The following is a 16,465-nucleotide window of genomic DNA, read 5'->3' as shown; positions in this document are numbered from 1 at the left end:
TTGTGTGTGCGTGGCGAGGGAGTTTTTACTTGTCAAAAGAGGGAAGTTAAGAAAGAGGAAGTCACACAGTGGAGTCATTGTCTGTCAGACCACCACACTCATCCAGAGATTCAGCAGGGTCTTTCAGGGCCCAGAAGCCGGTGCAGGACTAACGCAGAATCTTAATGCGCTCGGGCCGTTGTGAGAGCAAGCGCACACTGCTGTGGCTCTTTTCACATGCATAGGGACGTTGTGATTTGTTGACTGTTTTTTTTCTTTTCGTCCTCTTCTTCCTGTGTTGCATTGAGTAAAGTTTAGCCCATTGAAAGAGGGTCTGCAATGAAACGGATTGGGGGGGGGGGGGGGGTGTTTGAGACTCTGGAGACCCCCAAGGAGGTCAGTTAGTGCCACCCAGGTATGGGGTACGCTATGTTTCTATGCTATTTTTGGTTTGTTTTGAAAAAAATATACGGGCTATGAAAACAATTGTTATGGTTCTGATTTTCAAACTTGTAAGGACACAAGATACCCATATAGGTCTTAATAAAATTATATACTATAAAAATGCTGGGTTACACACTTGGGACGCAACCTTGAGACGACAAAGAAATTAAAAGAAATTAAGGCAACTTAGTTTTTACAAAATCAAGTGGATTTGACATAAAACAATAAAGTTGTTCCCTTAAAAACTCAAGATTTGTTTCAGCTCGTTTTAACTAAAAAAAAAATATTTTTCCACTTGAAAATTTTTTTTTTTTTAGTGCAAGTGTTAATAAATGAACTTACATAAACTGCAGAACTGCTCCAGATATGTAATTTGCTAAATGTTGTTATGTCAGATATTTTCTATTATATGTTTTTGTGTGCAGATCTTTTAAGGGAAAGTACACTCAAAAATGAACATTGCCTCATCATTGGTCATCCCTCATTTGGTTTTAAACCTTTATCGAGTTTCCATAAAAATATATATTTTGAAGAATGCTGGTTGCAGGTATTCATTGACATCCTTAAAAATTTTGCCCTACTATGGAATTCAATGGGTGTCACTGTGCCAGCAACTTGCATTCTTCAAAATACGTGCTTGAGTGAAAGGCAAGTAAATGATGGGTGAAAAAACTCTAACTTCTAAAGGCAGAGATTCAGACTGACTTGTATCATGAATTTCATTTATTCACTCATTTTCTTTTCGGCTTAGTCCCTTTATTAATCTGGGGTTGCCACGGCGGAATGAACCGCCAACTTATCCAGCATATGTTTTACACAACGGATGCCCTTCCAGTTGCAACCCAATACTGGAAATACCCATACACACTCATTCGCACACATACACTACAAACAATTTAGCCTACCCTATTCACATAGCACATGTTTTGAACTTGTGGGGAAAACCGGAGCACCAGGAGGAAAAAGCCAACACGGGGAGAACATGCAAACTCATAGAAACGCAAACTGACCCAGCTGAAGCTCGAACCAGCAACCTTCTTGCTGTGAGGCAAACGTACTACCCACTGTGCCACCATGCAGCATGAAATTCATGCGAAAACAAATTGTACAAGGAAAATGTACTCAAACTTTTATGCTTTCTTGTCAAACCATTGCTGTCGATTTGCAGTTATTTTGGAAATAATATTCATAACTTAAACTCTCTAATTGTTTTACACCATATTTTTATCCATTTCTCATTGAATATAGGCAATGTATGTTGGTGCATTAAAACAAAACAGATCTATTAAACAAATTTATTTATTAAAATAAAATTTTCAGTCTACAAATTACTTAGAAATTGAAAGATAATACAATTAAATTCAAGCAAAATATTGCAAAAAAAAATTACAAACTACAAAATTTAAAAAAATTTTTTTAAATGTTTTGCTTCTCTTGATTTTTACTTTTTTTATTAATTTTTATTTAATACTTTTCTATAACAAATACTATTGGATAATATTGGACTATATGTTTTTTCAAGACACTTCTATACAGCTTAAAGTGACATTTAAAGGCTTAACTAGGTTAATTAGGTTAACTAGGCAGGTTAGGGAAATTAGGCAAGTTATTGTATAATGATGATTTGTTCTGTACTATCGAAAAAAAATTGTCCTTAAAATGGTTTTTCAAAAATTAAAAACTTCTTTTATTCTAGCCGAAATAAAACAAAACTTTCTCCAGAAGAAAAAATATTATCAGTCATACTGTGAAAATTCCTTTGCACTGTTAAACATCACTTGGGAAATATTAAAAAAAAAAAAAAAAAAAAGGGGGGCTAATAATTTAGACTTCAACTGCATATGCACAAATATAATATTGCATAGCTTTCTATTAAAAATATGAATTTTTCAGATTCATGAGGGGTGTACTTATATATGCGGAGCACCAAATATATATATATATATATATATATATATATATATATATATATATATATATATATATATATATATATATATATATATATATATATATATATAAATATATACACATTTTCACAGTATGTCTGATAATATTTTTTCTTCTGGAGAAAGTCTTATTGGTTTTATTTTGGCTAGAATAAAATCAGTTTTTAATTTTTTAAAACGCCATTTTAAGGTTTTAAAATATTAAGTACTAATTTTTTTTAATTATTAGCCCCTTTAAGCTTTAGTTCTTTTCAATATTCAACAGAACAAACCATCATCATACAATAACTTGCCTAATTACCCTAACCAGCCTAATTAACTTAATTAACCTAGTTAAGTCTTTAAATGTCACTTTAAGCTCTAGAAGTGTCTTGAAAAATATCTAGTCAAATATTATTTACTGTCATCATTGCAGAGATAAAAATAAATCAGCTATTAGAGATGAGTTATTAAAACTATTATGTTTAGAAATGTGTTGAAAAAATCTTCCCTTAATTAAACAGAAATTGGGGAAAAAATAAACAGGGGGGTTAATTATTCACCCCGAATAATTCAGGGGGGCTAATAATTCTGACTAATATATATGTAATATATATATATATATATACACACACACACACACACACACATACACATTTATTCATTTATTTGTATTTATTATTTTTATATATAGGATAAAATTAATCAGTTATTAGAAATGAGTTATTAAAACTATTATGGTTAGAAATGTGTGTGTGTGTGTGTGTGTGTGTGTGTGTGTGTGTATTAGGACTGTGTATTATATTGAAAAAAATGTAACATCGTTACATTATATATTTTGATATGAATACAATTTCACCAGATGACCTAATATCTCTGTTTGAAATGAATTTATAATGTTAGATGGATTAGGATGATTCTGTAGTGGGATTGCATCTCCATAAATCTAATAAACATTCTTTAAAACTTTGGGTCCCCTAACACGTTTTTGTTGTTGTCTGAGCTTTTTTGCAGCACCTTTCTGTATTTGCATGCGTTGTGATTATTTTCATGCACATGTTTATTGAGAGATTGAATGAATTTACTATTTGCTTCTCTGACCATCTATAAACTTTTTGGGGTCTCCCGGCACGTTTTTGCTGTGCTATTTGCAGTCCATTTCTGTATTTGCATATTTTTTATATTATGTATTTTTATTTTATTATATTATTTGTATATTATGTTCATGCATGATAATCTATAATAAATACAATCAGCAAAAACATACAACTGAAATAAAGTGTATGGTATAGTTTCCCCGAGTCAACTGTATTCAACACAATGAGATATCAATGTACATATATTCCTCTTCAAGAGACACCTAAATAAACCTACCTGTGATGCTACAGATTTTAGGCACTAGTTAAAAATGCTGTGAAATGAGGATGCTTTCTCGAATAAATCAGTCAAGGCAAATGTGAACTGTGGATTAATTTCCATATAAGGATGCCACAAAAGTCAGTATTTTCCACATTGCATTTAAGTGCAGATTGCTTGTGCAAACACCTATTATGAGTTCTTCTTAAAAAAAAACAACAACTTTGCATACAGCAGTGGTGCATGATAAAGCAGGTAAATAACTTCAAATAAAACAGAATAAATGCAACTGCTAGTGCCCATCTCTGCCATCATTGTGGCACCATCTTGTGGCAACAGGGGCAGTCAAGCTAGTAACAGCAATTGCATCATGCCAGTCAGCAATCCTTTTCAAACCTATACGCAACACCCCACAATTCAGAGAGAGCTGACCTGAAAAAGTCTGGAAACGCGTATAACAAGATCTGCACGGTTGGTTTGCAACAACGAATGAATACAAGAAAACAATTAGTAATCAGGAGGCAAAATCATTTCTTTCTTTTTTCGCTGTTCATCCCGAGCAAAGGCCATTGTTTCAAATTATGGCCAAGTCTAACAGCCTTTGAATGAATGAGGTGGACGAGTCTTTTCACAAGCTCTGTCCTGCAGCAGAGAACAAGGCGCCCAGTCAGGAGCCGAGATGCACCTCGCGGCCTGAGCAGCGTTTACCCCCTCGCTTTGTACGCCACCAACAAAACACTCTCCTCGCTTTGCCCATTTGAAGCTCCCAATTAACACTGAATGTCCTTGGAGAGATCAGATGCCCACAATTATCTGCTTGTGCTTTGATGCTGCAGACTCGCCATCACTTCCAGTGGATGCACATTAAAAACAATCTTTGTGGGTCCACACACGGCACAATGAGGCAGGACAGTGCTTCGTGCGGATTCTTCCGCTGGGCAACCCATAAGTAATGAGTGCTCGATTGGAGGTTTGGGTCAGTTCACTCACATTCCAGGGCACAATGCTGCCAGGGCACGGCTAATGCCCGTCAGAGCTTTGCTGCGTTCAGGAGGATGCCGGTACAGGGCATGTTTTGGCATCCTCCAAAATACGATGCTATCCGTGCATGAAGAAATGAGTGTTCAGGCAGTTGAAGGAATGACAATGGGAGAAAGCTCATAAACAAATGCACACAAACTCTGCCTGTCTGTCTGTCTATCTACCTACCTACCTACGTACGTATCTAGCTATCTATCTATCCGTCAATATATCCATTCATCCGTCTGTCTATCTGTCCAAATAAACTCTTACGAACACTATTCACTGGCTTTTATTATAATGCAAAGGCAAACATATATACCTGCAAAATCAGTCAAAGTAATGGATTGGTTTCCATTTAAGGTTCCCTCAATACTGACCCTTAGCTGGGTCAGTTGGCATTTCTGTTTGGAGTTTGCATATTTTCCCCGTGTTTGGTGAGTTTCCTTTGAGTGCTCCGGTGTCGCCCACAGTCCAAAGACATGTGATACAGGTGAATTGGGTAGGCTAAATTGTCCATTGTGTATAAATGTGAATGAGAGTGTATGGGTGTTTTCCGGTGATGGGTTGCAGCTGGAAGGGCATCCACTGCGTAAAACATGCTGGATAAGTTGGTGGTTCATTCCGCCGTGACAACCCCAGATTAATAAAGGGACTAAGCCTAAAAGAAAACGAACGATTGAAGGTTTTACAATAAATCAAAACCCTAATCAAGCCCCAATAACCAAAACTTACCCAGACAGATTTGAGGAATAATAATAATAATAATAATAATAAAAATAATTACAAAAAAAAGAAATCTAATCAAACACCAATTCACATTCACCAACTTTAGACTTTCAAAGCTTCTTCAATATCTCAATTTTTCAAAAACACCTCCCAGATATCCCAAAACTCTTGATTTGTTTCTTATGTGGGCTTTTCAAGAGCCAAACGTGTTATTAGGTTTTTCAACTACAGTCCAATGGATTAACATTTTCCCAACACAAAGTAATACAAGGTCTTGCTTGTATTAAAGATTAATTCCACATCTTCTTGAGAAGAATCAGTAATTAGTCTTAAAAGGAGTGGTACACTAGGATAGCATTTTCAAAACTTTAGTTGATGTCGATGTATCTAATAAAATATCTGTTGAAAGCAGTTGTTTAGAGTTACAATGCCAAATGTTCTCCTTTTATACAAATTTTACATTAAAGAGCCAACTATAGTTGCCACATATTGAAATACGATTATCTAAATAAAAAAAAAATCTAAAACTTGTTCATATTGGAGACTATTATAGGACACTAAACATTTTAAATCTTTTGTTCCCTTGTTTTCTATGTTTTCTAAATTGAATAATTTCATGAATGATTTACAGACCAATGTACTGTATGTTATAGATTAAGTTATAGCTGTTAACAGTTGTGCAAAGCTCTTTTCAAAGGGAGTTTATGTTTGTTGTAAATAAGGGTGTATTAATTCTTTTTGGGTGTATTTTATTCTTTAGATCTGCAAAGAGCAAATGCAGTAAAAATGTAAAACATACATATTCAGTGTCTTGTACTCAGATACCCCAACAAAATGCAGATATGTCTATTTTTACTATAGTTTTAAATAGGCTGTGCAAATGGTATATAGTGCTGTCTTAAGCATTTTCAGGACGTGTCACCAAAATCTGAGACTTTTTTTTGCATTGGAAAACATGTGTAAACTGTCATAATGAAAACACGACAATTTGACTGCCTTGTTCATAAACAATGGTGTCGGGACAAGCGACTGAGCAAAACTATAACAAGGATACATGCATGAAACCATTTAGAACAATTTGGGCACAAATGGGTTAAATGTTCTAACTGAAGTATGGACAATCCTGACTTGGTCTTCCTTGGCTATGAAACCAGGCCTTAAAAGGATAGTTCACCTAAAAGTAAAAATCTCCTACTTACTCTCCCTCAAGTAATTCCAAACCTTTAGGAGCTTCCATAAAGCTTCTTCCTTCCAATAGAAGATATTTTGAAGAAAACAATTAAACTTCGGCACAATCTAAATTTTACCCCTTAGCCCTTCCTCTTACCCCTTGGTTTAAGCGTTCCTGTGAAGGGGTATTCCAATTTTCTTTAGCTTGAAGGCGTAGGGCTAAGGGGAAGGGGTAGACAGCCCTTTGAAAGAAGATTTTTCAGGACCACACTCGAAACCAAGGAGAACATTTCCCAGAATACACCAGCCACAACGACAGTATAGCTGCACCCCCAAGTAAGGAGATCCACAAATAGTAATATTTTTGTCATTATTACGAATTTTTACAACAAACAAGAATGTTATAATATATATTTATAACCGCATTCGTGTTTTACCGTCATGCTTGAAAAAAACCTGCTAAAATAAAAACTGCTAAATTTCGTGATCTATGATTACAAATAATTACTCCTGTATAGCAGTCCCACAACATTCTGACACTCGATGACACACGAATATCTTGTCAGAAAAGTCTAGTGGCAGGGAATGATCTTTTTACAGTGTCTGCTATAATGTTAATGTTGTTTTTGGTGTGTTTACATAGATGAATATGGCCACTGTGTACGTAAAAGCGCAGTCTAGTAACAATCTTGTTGCCACATTAGATCATTATGATAACATGATATATGCCTTCAGTTATTTCCAGAACATAAATACCAAAAAATAACACAACTGGAATAACTACAGCAGTCGCCATCATCTGATATCATATGAAGCAAGAGATCGCGATGACATATGAGGACATGTGCAGGTGCTGTAGTGCTGTCCCATTTCTTAGGGGTAAATTTTAAAGCCCTTCCCCTTCATACTCTGTTTTAAGGGCCAAAGGGAAGAGGAGGGGGTAGGGGTACAAAAATAGAATTGGGATTGGGCTTTAGCTTAACCCTTTAAGTGCCAAGAAAAATTATTTTTGCATTGCATTTCTTAACTCATATGTCAGTTTATGGTAAAAGTACCAGAATTAATACATATACTATGAAAAATCTAAAAATATGAAGTGTAAGACTAATTTATTTAAAAACTATCAAAACAAAACCTTTTGAAAACTAAATCATCTTTAATTTTTTGTATGCCACAAAACATTTCAGATTCTCATTTAACATGTTTTTTTTTTGTTTCTTGTTTTATTTTTACAACAAAACCAAAATCAAGTGTAGTGCAACAGGATTATAATTTTTTGTAAACCAACAATGCTGTAAACCATTATTTAAAACAGTCATTCTTTTTTAATTGCTTTAACCATCATTTTTAAAACAGTCAAAATATGGTAAACCATTTGGTAGAGAAACCAAAATGGTTACAGGTTTTCAAATTTTTTTTTAAATATCTTTTTTTGTTGTTGTTGTCAATAGAAGGAAACTTATAAAGGTTTGAAACAAATAAAGGGTGAATGATGACAAGCTTTTAGACGAACCATCCCTTTAAATGTCTATTGATGAATAACTGATCAGTAAACAGATTAATCTAGTATATTAACATTAGGGATGTCCCGATCAGATTTTTTGCCCTCGAGTCATTTGATTTGAGTATCAACCGATACCGAAACCTGATCCGGTACTTCAATAATGCATAAAAAGTATAAGAGCAAAAAAAAAAAAAAAAACAGGATGTTCCTTATTCTTTATTTAATTCACCTTATTTTAACATTCAACAACTCTGTTAACAAACAGAGCACTTCTGTGAGGTAGCTTGAACAATCAAGTAATAAATAACAAATTCTTCACTTTTGGACTTTAGTGCAACAAATATAAAAAAAAATCTAATATAAAAACAAATATCACCTCAACTTAAAATACCTGTCAGGCAATCCCAAGTTTACATATCTCAAATCAAATCAAATCCCTTTTATTGTCACATCATCAGCAGCATGTGTGCTTTGATGAGTGAAAAGCTTAGGTGCTGGCTCCAGACAGTGCAAAATACAGACAGTGCAAATACAATGACAATGTGAAATTGACAGCGATATGTACAATGAACAGGTGTCCACTTAGTTGTAGGCAGTATTGTTTCAAGTATAGATTGGTTAAAGTGCACTGCATGCAACATATTGATGGTGTGCAGTGAGGGGTATGGATGAGTCTGTGTGGGGTGTGTTAAGTGTTCATCAGCCTGATAGTCTGAGGGAAGAAACTATCCTTCAGCCGGCTGGTGCGTGATCGGATGCTGCAGAACCGTCTGCTGGAGGATAGCAGAGAGAAAAGTCTATGGCTTGGGTGGCTGTAGCGCTGATAATTTTCTTAGCTTTCCTCATGCACCGCCTGGTGTAGATGTCCTGGAAGGAGGGAAGCTCACCTCCTACTACACGTCCCACAGTTCGCACAATCCTATTTGTTTGCTATGGAAATGTTTGCTATGGAAATGTTGCTATGGAAAAACTCACAGTTTGCTATGGAAATGTTGTCGTCATCGACTTTATAATATCTCCAGACTGCAGACATACTCGTGCCTTTGACTTCAAGCTGTTTTCGTGATCTTGTTTGCTGTTTGTTGTTGCTGTTTGAACTTGTTGCATTTAACCAATAGAGTCGCTGCAACAAAGTGATGTCATGCCGCATGCATTGCTGTTTCTGTGTGAAGTCTAGAACGAGGTCTAACTCTGTGCCACCGCATAACTATAGATGTGCTTAATAATAAGGAGAATATTTACCCTTATCCTGTTCGGGAGGTAACATCTAATTCCAATAGAGTCTGAAACTGCGTAATCGGGCTTGATTTCTGAACATGTAATTTGATCTGGACATCCCTATTTAACATGTATCAACCCATCCCCAATCCATTATCAATTGATCCATCCATGCATCTAATTAAATATCTGTCTGTAATATTTAAGAAATCCAAACCCTTACCTCTCAAAAGCAAACACATGGCCTTTTATGTTCACCAAGAGAAGTTTTGCCAGATTTAACCAACTTGTAAGAATCATTGTCCACACACACACACACACACACACACACACACACACACACACACACAGTATCTTTGCCAGCGGCGAGGAGGATCATTCTCGCCCTCTTTTTTGATGTCCCAATACAAGCCTGGAGTTACAGAACTGAGAATATAGTAAATCACAGGGGTACAGTGTCTCTCCGAGGGCAGGGCTGTTTGCATTTGGACATCACTATTTGTGGGCTCCTGACAAGATGTGACAGCCCAACTATAACTCACCAAACCCGGCATTTTGGTGCATTTTCCAGCATTACCCATTTACAATGGTTCAGTGGAGATTTCTTTATTTCAGCACAGACAATGGTCCCTTTCTTTATGGCTGCCTCGTTCGCTCTTTCTCTCTCTCACACACACACGCACATACACTCGCGAGCAGACTCACACACTCTCGCTCGCTGTCGCACGCATTTTGATGGTAATTAATGACATCACTGCAAAGCGAGGGGAAGAAAGGCTGAGGTGCGTTTGTTTGCTGTGCGGACCGTGGGAACCCCGAGCCTCTTGAGAGTGGCGAGTCAGGCGCTGGGACAATACTCACGCTGTCGCCTCTCACCCAAACACCCCCTCACACACACACACACACACACACACTCCCAGACCCTCACGGTGCTCCTCCTGCCTCCTCCTCCACAATGATCGGCCTCTATCCTGCAGCGCTGGGCTAGGAAGCGGCTGCCCTCTTTCTGCCTGGTGCTGCAGCGCAACATTGGCATTCATGCACATGTGATGAGAGAGTTTGAATATGAAGAAACAAGCCTTTAAGCTCACTCTACTAGGACTGGGCTGATAAACATTATTATATCGAATCGCAATAAAATTATATGTTGATAACAATGATAAGCTCTGGACTTTCTTATTCTATATTGGCCGAAGAGCCAATCACACAGCAGAAATGTGCAACAATGAGATCTAGAAGTAGGCATAGGACGATAAACGTTTTCAAGGTTTACTGTGGATTGGAAACGTCAAGGTTGTAATAGCGCCAACATTTGCTGTTATACCATTCCTACGGTGTGTACAAGTTTGTTTTTTGCGGGGGTTTGTATGACTATTTTATTTAGTTTGTTAGGGCAACAGTACCTCCAGCACAAAAGAACCCTCCACATCAAAAGCTACTGTTTCAAAATTGTGTAAATGTTTCTTTATAATAAATAAAATATAATATGCTCAATGGGGGAAATAGTTGTTGTTTTTTTACTCAGAAAGAACATATTTTAGAGAAGTATTTACAATACTATTATATTTACAATATAACAGAGATATTTTTATCCAAGCGAGTTGATATTAGAGATGCGTGTGTATTTGTAAGCATTCAGGCACAATTAATGTACCAATTTTATCTTTATTCATTTTATTTTTAAACTTAGTCCATTTATTAATCAGGGGTCACCCCAGCAGAATGGACCGCCAACTTATCCAGCATATGTTTTATGCAGGAGATGCCCTTCCAGCCTCAACCCAGTACTGAGAAACCCATACACTCTCGCATTCACTCACATACACTACGGTCAATTTAGTTTACTCAATTCACCTATACTGCATTTCTTTGGAATGTGGGGGAAACCAGAGCACCTGGAGGAAACCCATGCAAATTTATATCTTTAACAGATTTTTTTTTTTATTGAATTATTTTTACAATGAAGATACACAGGGTTTTTACATTTTGATTATTCAATTACCGTGCCTGAATATTGTTAGATTACCCAGAGAAGCACAAAGCACTGTCTATTTCACATTTATCTGTGCTTTTATTTTGTTTATATTATATTATGCATGATTCTCTCCTCTACAGAATCATCCAAATCAATCTTACTGAATTCTTTCTGTTCAAGCTGGCTGGTAAAATTGTCCATGTTGCAATATAGCAGAAAAACAGAATATTCACAATGTCATATTTGTCCAATATCATGCAGCCCTAGCTTAAGGTGCAATTTAAAGGCTTAACTAAATTAATTAGGTAAGTTAGGGTAATTAAGTAAGTCAGGGGCTAACAGGGGCTAATAATATTAAGTTTAAAATGTTTTTTTTTTTAATTAAAAACTACTTTTATTCTAGCTGAAGTAACACAAATAAGACTTTCTCCAGAAGAACAAATATTACAGGAAATACTGTGAAAAAAAAATCCTTGCTCTGTAATATAAAAAATTGTAAATAGCTCATTTTAAATGGCAACAACATTAATAATGGCAACACCCTAGCAACTAAACAATTTAGCAACTGCATAGCAATACCCTAACAACCACCTTTCATTTGAACATCCTGAGAACCACTCAGGCCACTAAGATCATTCAATTCAATTAAATTGAATTAGATTTGTCGGCTGCACATCCATGATGTGAATCTCCTGTTTCATTACATCCCAAAGGTGCTCTATTGGATTGAGATCTGGTGACTGTGGAGGTCATAAAGGGATGGACATGGTCAGCAACAATACTTAGGGAGGCCGTGGTATTGACACAATGCTCAATTGGTACAAATTGGCCCAAAGTGTGCCATGATTACATGCCCCACACCCTTACACCGCCACCAGCCTGAACAGTTGATACAAGGCAAGATGTATCCATGCTTTTATGTTGTTGACCCCACATTCTGTTCCTACCATCCGAATGTTGCAGCAGAAATAGAGACTCGTCAGACCAGGCAACTTTTGTCCAATCTTGGTGAGCCTGTGCAATTGTAGCATCAATCTCCTGTTCTCCGCTGATAGGAGTGGCACCCAGTGTGGTCTTCTGCTGCTGTATCTCATTCGCCTCAAGGTTCGACATGTTGTGTGTTCAGAGATGCTCTTCTGCGATAAAAGATTGGATAATAGAAGATTGGAAGAAGTTGCCTGGTCTGATGAGTCTCTCAATTTCTACTGTGACATGCGGATGGTGGGGAAAGCATGGATCCATCCTGCATTGTATCAACAGATCAGGCTGCTGATGGTGGTGTAATGGTGTGGGGGATATTTTCTTGGCACACTTTGGGCCCATTAGTACCAATTGAGCATTGTGTCAACACCACAGCCTGCCTGAGTATTGTTGCAAACCATGTCCATCCTTTTATGACCACAGTGTACCCATCTTCTGATGGCTACTTCACACGCAAAGCGTGAATCATCTCAGACGGGTTTCTTGAACATGACAATGAGTTCACTGTACTCAAATGGCCTCCACAGTCACAAGACCACAATCCAATAAAGCACCTTTGTGATGTGGTGGAACGGGAGATTCACATCATGGATGTGCAGCCGACAAATCTGCAGCAACTGTGTGATGCTATCATGTCAATATGGACCAAAATCTTAGAGGAATATTTCCAGTACCTTGTTGAATCTATGCCTCAAAGGATTAAGGCAGTTCTGGGGGGTCCAACCAGGTACTAGTATAGTGTACCTATTAAAGTGGCCGGTGAGTGTATTTTGACTAACATTTACTAATGGATCATTATTAAGTGTTACCAGATCTTTAACAAGCAGATCACATGACCATTTTTTTTGTAGGTTTTGTACTTATAAAACTAGATGACTAAAACGTTTTTTTTTTTTTTTGGGATTAACTCTCCTCAGTTCCCTCTGTATGGTTCCTTCTCTATGCTCAGCTGTGATGTCCTGCTACATCTGTCAAGGCACACCATGCAAGGTCCCATTTAGTGGGCAACAGTAGGAAAAACTGAGCTGGCTGTCAATCAGCAGCCGACCAGCGGCCAGAGGTTAGTAATCAACCCTCATTTGACGTTAAGGCTGGCAGAGATGAGTGGACACTCTCCATAGGTCATGCTCTTTAATAGTATAGTCTGTGCTCTGCAACATGGCACCTGTGTAATCACCAACTACTACACCCTAATGGGACGTCCTAGTGTTATGTCCATAACCATAATTACACCCTTTCAAATGCTGTGCCACTGAGCTAAGAAAAAAAATATGCCGGAGAGCCATTTTTTATGACAGGATTTTAAAAAGGATCTTTAAAAAGCAGGTTTTAGGCATTTTGGTTTTCTCTGAGCACATGGCTTGGCGGACTCATCAGTAGTGGGGGTATAGGTGATAACAATGACATTTAAAAATGAAGAATACACACATATGATTAAATTGATTAAAAACAGTCAATAAAAAAAGCTATGGGAAAAAATATCTTTAAGGCCCTGGTTGTAAGCCAGTAAAATAGGGAGTAAGTAAATTACAATAACTTTATTTTTTGGATTTTAGGAAATTTAAATAATGGAAAAAATAATTTTGGAAAGGCAGATTGTTTTGCATAAAATAATAATGCATTAAATTCAGCGGTATAAAGTATTGAATTACAAATACTTAAAAAGTAGTTTTAAAACTGTGAACGTTTTTAGTGATGTGTCAGCACTTTTACTCCATTATTTTCCTTCAACCTGCAGTCACTACATTTGTTTAGTAAAATAAAAGTATATTATTTCCTGTACATGGTGATTGTCTAAAAATAATTGGTCCTGGGATTCCAGTCCAATTAAATAGTGCATATTAAAATTTATCAGAAAACCACCTCAAAATGCAAACACTTTATACATTAAATGCAGCAAACATGTACAATGTGGAAGTAGGCTGGTCACAATAATCAATATATTGACTTATCGCACAGCTCATGGACATGATCGTTTTTGGTGATGCAATATATAATCGGCGCATACATAAACACCAACTCCAGCAACATTGTAGCTAATCGCGCAACATCTGATGATTGAAATCGCCAAATGGCCCTAAATAATGTGTTTAAATGTACTACAGAATGTTACGTTTTCAAACACATGAACAAATTGTATGTTTTCTATCAGTGCTTTACGAGCTTGGGTTTTAGTGCCAACTGCAGAAAATTCTTAGCTTGTTAGTACAAATTCCATGACCAAACATGTCAAAGCATGTCATGTCAAACATGTCATATTGTTGCCCCCATTGTTTTAAGATAATTAGGTTTCACAGATTTCACTTAGTATGTAAAATATTTTAGTAGATAATTTCGGAATATATGAATATCTATATCAATATAAATATATATATATATAAGTCCTGCAAGAGTGCTTTCTTTGCCGTTCCAGATGACTTTATAATAAGTTATTTGAGTCATTGCAGAGATGTATGGATGCAGTCCTCCAAGCTCATGGGAGTCAGACACAATATGAACTCTTTTTCCACTGCAGCATGACTTTATGCTATACTGTACATTATTTCTGTTAAGTGACAAGACTTTTGTCTCAGCAAAGTCAGACCTTACTGTCCCAATTAAGTAATTAAAAATCAAGGCATGATCATATTTTATTTTGGTAAAGTAAGCGTAATCTAGAGGCCTTTGCCTTTCATATAAGCCACTTCTAATACCAAATGATCAAATAGAAGTTAAATTGTTCTTAAATATGGATAGGCAACAAGACTTTTGTTAGGTAGTGTATCGCTCAGGAGTACTTTATATGGGCTACTTTTTACTTAAACTTTGAGTACCTACTTTTACTCTACTTGCATTATATTTTGGCAAGTGACAGTACTTTTACTTACTAATTAAATAAGCTTTGCATCACATAAACAATGAACAAAACTAGATTTACCAATGGCCATTCAGTATAGCAAACAACTGTATACAAAATGTCCTTGCAACTTAGTAGCTGCATAGCAACACTCCAACAACCACCCAGAATATACCTTATACATGCATAGGAACATCCCATAATAATAATAATAATAATAATAATAATAATAAAAACAGATAAACCAATGTCTATTCAAAACAAGTGATCTTGCAGTTAGAATAAATTCACAATGCAATGTTCTGGCAACCACCCAGAAAGCCAGAAAATGTATAGCATAGCAACTGTATACAAAATATCCTAGCAACTATTAACTGCATAGCATCACCCTAGAAACCACTTAGAATATCTTACATTTGCATGGGAACATCCCATAACAATAGTAAAAAAAAAAACGGATGAACCAATGTTTTTGATGACACGTTATGTGCTAAAACTTTTAATAAAGGCTGTTACAAACACTTTCAGGTCTTCATTAGTTAAACAAGACCTACTGTAGATAGAAATAAAAAGCATCTTGTGTTTTAAGAAAAGCAAACACTTGAACTCCACAACACTCGCCCTTTCAGAGTTCCTCGTGAAGGTCTGTTGATTATGAAGGGCATGAAAGGCACTTGACTCCATACCGCTGTTCGTGTAGCCACTCTGGAATTTGTTTGGCAGTATATGAGAGCGTCGACGGGGCCAATAATGCTTCCTTGCCTTCGCAATGCAAAGCAATCATTACACCAAATGAGTCCCACAAGTAATCATTACAGACACCTCAACAGCTAGCAATAGTGAATAACAGTGTATCGCAGACGCAAACCATCAGCACGGTAAAAGGTATGAGCAAGGTTAAAACGACTCATTATGCCGTATAGGTTCGTTCCATTGCTCAGGGTCAATGTATTAAGCTTCTTACAGTAGCATGATCCATTTTTACAAAGCCTAAGGATACCAATGATTTTGAAAATCCTTACAGTAGGAAATTGATGTGCTCCCGGGCCCGTCTTAGTGTTTCTGTCACACACTTGTGATGTATAACGTCTGAAGGAGAGATTAAATGCTCTGTCATAGAGAATACAATCGCGCACATGAATTATTGCAATTGCAGCAATGTCAGGAATCTTTAGACACCATAACCTGAAACGCTCGAGGGATTAGACTGTATCGACGGCTTCATTTTGATGGTTTAATTTCAGCCGGCGTGTGAGAATTCCCAAGGATTGAACACAATAGATGGCGCATCTGAAATGCAGTCTAGTCTACGAAAGTGGCAGATT

Source organism: Danio rerio, chromosome 7, assembly GCF_049306965.1.
Source record: "Danio rerio strain Tuebingen ecotype United States chromosome 7, GRCz12tu, whole genome shotgun sequence".
NCBI lineage: Eukaryota > Metazoa > Chordata > Actinopteri > Cypriniformes > Danionidae > Danio > Danio rerio.
Note: the sequence above shows the minus strand (reverse complement) of the source record.